This window comes from Galeopterus variegatus, unplaced genomic scaffold (assembly GCF_000696425.1).
Source record: "Galeopterus variegatus unplaced genomic scaffold, G_variegatus-3.0.2 Scaffold1331, whole genome shotgun sequence".
Classification (NCBI taxonomy): Eukaryota; Metazoa; Chordata; class Mammalia; order Dermoptera; family Cynocephalidae; genus Galeopterus; species Galeopterus variegatus.
In genome coordinates, this window is record NW_007727442.1 from 291,029 (window position 1) to 298,064 (window position 7,036).

Below are 7,036 nucleotides of genomic sequence, written 5' to 3' on the forward strand. Positions count from 1 at the left end.
GCCTGTCACGCTGATCCAGATGACATGCTCTGTGAATTTCAAGAGGAAGCTGCTAGCTGGCCCCTCCTTGAAGGGTACTGACATCTGCCAAGCCCAGGATGCCTCTCCCAGGGCTCTCAGACCCGTTGACCTGAGGCCAGGAGAGCAGAGCTGAGGACCTGGCATGCGGTCAGCACTGTCTGCTGGGAAGGGCACAGGAGGTGGGACTCTTCCACCTACTGGCCTGGCTAGTTTGAGTGGTTTCCATCCCTGTTCTCGGGCTTCTCACCTCTAAAGCCCTCTCGCTGGTACATCCTATATGTCTGAAATATATACCACAGAGAGGGTCCTGACTTCCCCCACAAATTGCATTAGGGACTAGCAGCTTCTTTCTAGACGCAAGTCCCAGGTGGCAGTGTGGTAAAGTATCTCTTTCAGTGTCCGGTACCTGGCAGGCAAGAGGTTTTGTTTATTCCCTGAGGACTTGCTGGTTCAAGGGAGCATCAGAGATAGGCTTTGCGTTTTTGTCTTAGTCAGTGTGAACAGGAAGGGATTCAGCCACCTCGCCACGGGCTCCATGAATCAGAACTCATGAGTAAGTCGGGTGAAACAGCCAGATTCCAAGAAAGGATGCTCATCTCTCCTGCTGAGAACACCTAGATGAAAGCTGCTGGGTAAAGAGCACAGTTTCCCATTATTTCTTTTTTCCCTTTTTTCTGGCCAGTGGAACAGCAGTTCCAATATATGTGATAGTGGTTTGTAATTATTCCTACCACCACAGAAGGAAGGAGTCACAGTCTGTGGCAATTGTCCCAGGGGCCCAGCCTCATGCCATGTCCTTTGGATGGCACATGAGCGATGCTGAGCACAGGAGCCTGCTTCAGGTGACACTGGCCACGGCGAGGGTTGAGGGCAGGCAGCTGCAGGTCCACAGAATTCTGCTCCTCCAGCCCCAGGCCAACTTCAAATCCTGGGGTGTGGTTTGTTTTCCCTCTTGCTAAAGCAGGCTGATGTCCTGGTCATTGCCTTTGTGTGAGCTCTGCTGTTCTTCCCTGGAAAGACATAGACTGGCCAAGAAAGGGCCCTGTCACTTCCTGGTGGAGATTTGCACAAGCCAGTGACTGTCAGCTCTCTCCAAGGAAAATTAAAGAATATTCTTTCTTGAAAATCAGGTTTCAGGGGTCCTTGAGTGGCTTCTTAGTGGCGTTTGATTTTCTTCCCCAATTCTAAATACAGGGAGGACTAACCAAAGGCCTTAGCAGACTTGGGGAATCAGACTTGGAGAGTCTGATCAGGCAGGGGATTGGTAAACTGTCATCTGTTTTGTGTGGGCAGGAGGGTCACTGGGATCCTGGGGGTCACTGGACTTGAGAAGTGAGTAGTTTCTCAAAGCACAGTAGCAGATGACTGGAGTCCCGCCTCCAGCACACGGGGTGTGAACTGAAGCACAGCTGAGGACTCCTGTGGGCAGGGTGACTGGAGCATGGCAGCTCTCGTGCCTGAACGGGCCACAAAGAACGAAGTCGTGGACCACAGTCTCCCCGTTTACCTCATTCACGTTCCATTCTTTTTCATTGAGTGTCAGTTGATGATTTCTGCTATTTAGTGATGAGAGAGTCAGCAGACAAGTCAAAAGGAAATCTTTATATAAAATGTAAATATTAATATAAATTAACTTGGCATGCAATTTACTGATCAAATGACGTATATATTATTAATATGTTATCTCAGTGTATAAAGGAAAACTGACTGCCATATTTACCAGATGTTTTCTCTAACCAGACTTGTCTGTAAATATATAATCTGTATAAAAAAGAGTCTAATTTACCATTATTTATGCAATAGAAAAAATAAAATTTCTTTTTTCTTTTGATGAGAGATTCAGTTCACTTTCTATAATTTGATTTGCAAATGGGTCATGATCTTCCTTTCTGTGACCCTGAAGGGCACCCAGATCTGTTCAGGTGACGTCCAGCAGGTGAGCAGGCAGTGGGGTAGCAGGTGTCTGCAGTACTTTGAAGGGCAGAGATTGACATAAGGAGAGAAAACTGACCATGAGGCATATGGTGAGACATACAAAACATCTTCCAGCTGGGGAAGAATTATAATTAAGAAATTATATAAATAAGAAAACTCACAGACACCCAAGCTAATGGTGTCATCCTTTGGGGTCCCATTTGCCAAATTCTTCCCAACATTAGCATTCAGGGGTTGCATAGATTTTACTTAAGCTTTTGGGATTTTCAATGTTATTTGAGCTTCTTGGGGCTAGAAAAATACACCATTCCCTTATTTAGATAAGGAACCAAAGGCACCAGAAAGTTAAGTGACTGTATTAAGGGCACTAGCTCAGATCCTGCCCAAATTTACACCAGAACTTTGGCCTCTTGTATTAAAGCAGCTCATATTTTCTTCACTTCTCAAAAAATGTTATCACACAGGTTTACAAATGGCTTATCCCTAGCCAAAAATCTTGAGTTTCCAACTGGGTAGCATTTCCCAAGTTCTTTTGGGGTACCCTGTTTTAAATGCTGTATTTCATGTACCTTCTTAGGGGTAACTTATGAGGTAAAATCACTATTTTATTGTTTAAAAATGCTAAAAATAGAATGTTCTAGGCATAAAGGGGGCCTTGGCAAATTCCAGTGAGATAATGACTTAGATTTTTCCCTCTCTGATCTGTTTTTTAAGATTAGTTGTGAATATTCATTCTCCTGGGCTACTCACCCCAGGGCTCTCATGACAAACTGCTCACCAAGGGACTAACAATGTTTCTGACCCCTGACACACAGAGGTGATGTCGTGAAGACTGAAGACTCAGGGCCTAACACCTGTCCAAACTGGATAATATGCAAGATAAAACAAAGCTGTCCCTTAAGATATGAATATGCCCTTGAGTCCTATTGGAAATCTCCATAATGTTGGAGATATGTGCATTTCAAAGGCTTTTCTTTCAGATAAACATTGGTGATCTGGCCACATACACAATTAGGAGGCTTTGCCGATGATCTTCCCTGTCTGATCTGGAAGGTCTACCATGGTAAGGAGCTTGGCTTTGAACTGCAAAGGATCGGTGCCTGCGCTGTGGCAGGATCTGAGGCCATGTTCCAGGCCTGTCCACACTGGCTGCTTCTGCCACCAGGACATCTGGGCTTCAGTCACTGGGTAGTGCCCAAGCAGAGGGAACAGCTGTACTCCACCCTCCCCCATTCACACCCCAGGTCCTGGCATGCTACACCTGGGACTCTTTCCAGTCTCCAAGTATAGGTCAGTACATGGCCAAAAAGCCCTTCTGGCTCAGGTGGGCTTCAGCAATAAGTCCTGCAGCTGTGCTTAGACCTGGCTGCCTGCACTGGGCAAGAACCCTGCTCTCATTTCTGAGTTTCCTAGAACCAGGAAGAAAGACTCAAGTGCTAATTACAAGGAAGCTCCAGGGCTATGCTAAGGCGACAAGCCATCTCGGACTCTGTTGTGGTCCATTTTCTGCTGCTATAACTGAGTATCACAGACTGGATAATTTATAAAGAGTAGAAGTTTATTTGGCCTACATAGTTCTGGAGGCTGGGAAGTCCAAGACCAAAGAGCCGCATCTTAAGAGGGCCTTCTTGCTGCACCATCACATGGCAGAAGGCATCACATGGTGAGAGAGGACAGGAGTGGGAAGGAAGGGGCCAAACTTCATTTTTTTATCAGGAACCTACTCCTGAGATAACTAACCCACTCCCTCAATAACAGCATTAATCCACACACCTAATCACCTCTCCAAGGTCCCGCCTCTCAGCACCATCACAATGGCAATTAAATTTCAATCTGAGTTTGTAGGGGACATGCAAACCACAGCAGAACCTTTGGGGCCATTGTCCCACTCTGGCTCTTGTGACCTTGGTGTCCCATTTCCTCCCCATCTTTCTTCTCTCTCTTGAATAGCTGGAAATTAGCTGAACTTCAAAGACCTCCCCTGAGTACATGGGAATTCCCTGGGGAGCTTAAAAAAAATCCCAATGTCTCGGCCCCTCCCACAGATACACCAGTGCGCTGAGATGCAGCCTGCGCATTGGGGAGGTCAGAAGCTGGCCCTGTGATTCTCACCACAGACAGGGTTAAGAACTTGGGCAGTGAGTTTCTATTCTTTCTGATTTGGGTGATTTCCAAGGAAACAGGAATGTCCTAAGAGCAAAATGGTTCTCAAAGTGTGGCACCCCAACTCGAATCTGGGAACATGATAGAAATGCACATTCTCAGGCCACACCTCAGTTTACTCAGTCAGAAATGCTGGAGGTGGGCCAGCCCGGTGGCGCACTGGATAGTGCGCCGCTTGGGAAGCGCGGCGGCGCTCCCGCCGAGGGTTCGGATCCCACATACAGACCGGTTCCCGCTCACTGGCTGAGCGAGGCGCGGGAGCAACACCGAGGCTTGCAATCCCGTTGCCGGTCCCCGGTCCGGTACGGGGGCAACACTGAGGGTTGCGATCCGTTGCCGGACACGGAAAAAAAGACAAAAAGACAAAAAAAAAGAAATGCTGGAGGTGGATGTAGCAAAAAGTCCCCACCCCACCCCCGGGGGTGATTCTGCTGCAGCCTCAAGTTTGAGAACCACTGCCTGAGTCACACTGATTTTCACAGGGATGGACATCAGAATCAATACATAATTTCAATGATTATCAGAATCACCAGTGCTCCATAAATATAAAGATGCCCAGGGCTCATCTCAGACCCGCTGAATCAGAAAGTTGGAGGAAAGGACAGCCGTGGAGATCAGCAGAAGGGAGGTGTGAACCTGAGGCGGTGCAGCAGCCTGAGGCAGGAGGTGGGGATCTGGAGCCCAGCCCCTCCCTGGGCGGCCCCTCAATAGTGCTCCTGGCTGCTTGGACTCGGGGGGCATTTTCTGAGGTGGTCTGCAAGCTGTCACCTGTAGTTGTAGCCCACCTCCCTGACACACAGCAGGTATTTGTGCAGGGGCTGCAGAGACTCTGCCCACCCCCACCCTCCCCCACCTCAGGAGGTGCCACTGGCTTATACGCAGAAGGCTCTCAGATGCGGTCCCTCCTGGCCAGCAAACTCAAAGCCACGGCTGCCAGGCTGCCCCCCAGGTACAAAAGGGTGGGAGTGGAGAATGCAGAAAAAAATGAGCTCCTCTCCTCTTCCCTAAGATTAATCTAGACAGCAGAGTAAAAACCAGCACAAAGAAGGAGTGATTCTATGGCATGTGAAGCAGAGCTCGATGGATGGAGCTGTTATAAAAAATGAACCCAAAGAGTAGCCTCAAAAGACGAGAAGCAGCAGGAATCCCCAGGAGGTTGGGGATAGGGTGGCTGAGCCTCCTGTGTGGGGGGAGCCTCAGCTTGGGACCAGGACAGACAGCAGAGTCCCTGCTTCTTCCCAGTGCCTCAGGCGGAAGGCACTGCCATGCCTTCCTGGAGGAGGACTCTGGAAGCTTCCTTCGGAATGAAGAGGACCTGGCCCGACCCTCCGTGCATGTGAGTCTCTATGGTCCAGGAACCGCATGGAATGGCTTCTTCTTGGTCTGTGCCACTCCAGGGCCAGCCCCTAGTCCCCCACCAGCCTTCTCCTCTAAGGATGGTGTCCAGTCTAGAAAAGAGAACATGGGTAATGGGGGGCACCAGAGGGGTCTACAGCACCATCACATAAGGGAGGAAGTGGGACCGTGCTGTGCAGGGTGGAGACGGGCTGCGCACAGACTCCAGTTCCTCTGTGACCTTGGAGGAACAAATGGCCTCAGCCATGAAGCTAAAATAAGCTTCCTTAACCACAGGACAACTTATTTTGCTCATCATTGCATTCCCAGAACCTAGCATTGTGCCAAACACATAGTAGAGGCTCAATAAAAATTTGCTAAATAAACAAGCAAACCAAATTACTTCCCCTTGCTCAGACGTCCAAACTCTCCAAGGTCCGTGGAGCGGCGCGTGGCTCCTCTGCCCCACCCCTCCTCGCCACCACACCCCTCCACCTCCTGTCCTCACACCCTTGCTCTCATGCCTTTGGCATGATCAGGTGTGCCCTGCGTTTATACCTCTGTTTGCTTTTGTCTCAGTTTCTCTGACCTCTCCAGAAATTCTTTGTCCTCTGTGATAAGCCAGGTTGGGAGGTCATCTTCAACCTCTTCAGCTTCTCCTTGAGGTGTCACCAGTTGGCATCTGGTGCCATGCACCTGGCCTCCCCTCTGGCTGAGAGGCAAACCCCCTCACCCTCCCTGAAAGTCACAGCATCAGTCCCCCTGGCTTGATATGAGGTCTTCAACACCCCAGCACTCCGCCCTTCTGGGCTGGGATGTATGGGTTCTGCCAAATTCCCTACACAACTCCCTCCTCTCACCCCTGCAGGTCCCCGCCAACACCTGCCAACTGCCAATACCACCACATAGCGGTGGCTGCTGCTATATAGCAGACGCTTTAGAGACTCGTTTGAGTAGCCAGCAAGTGTCTGCCGGGTGCCGATAAGATGCAATGCAGTTGCAAAGACAGGGAGTTTCTAGTCTAGTAGACAGGACAGACAAGTACCCTGCAGTTACAGCCCGGCTCTGAGCCCTGTGGAAGGATTCACTGTACACAATTATAGCAACGCAAAGCAGGGGCATTGCTCATTTAAAAACATTTTTATTTTTAATTATGAAATATTTCAAACATATAAAATAATATACCAGACAGCAATATATCTACCATGCAGATATAACAGATGTAATGTTTTGACAGATTTCCCTCACTCTTGCTCCTGTTCTCTCTCTCTTTTTCTCTACTTCTATCTCTACCTCTTTTTTTAAGAAATAAAACCTTAGAGATGCTGCTAATGCCACAGTCCACACCGATCCTTCTCTCTCTCTTCTCCCAATGTAAGTACCTTCCTGAAATTGATCCTGCAGTAGTCAGGATTCTCCAGAGAAATATATATACCCACGATCTGCGGCCTGCAAGCTAGAGCCCCAGGACAGGCCGTGGTATATAATTCCAGTTTGAGTCCAAACGCCCAAGAACCAGAGACGCTGATAGTGTAAACCCAGTTCAAGCACCGGAGATGAGAGACGGCCCACCTCAGCAGGC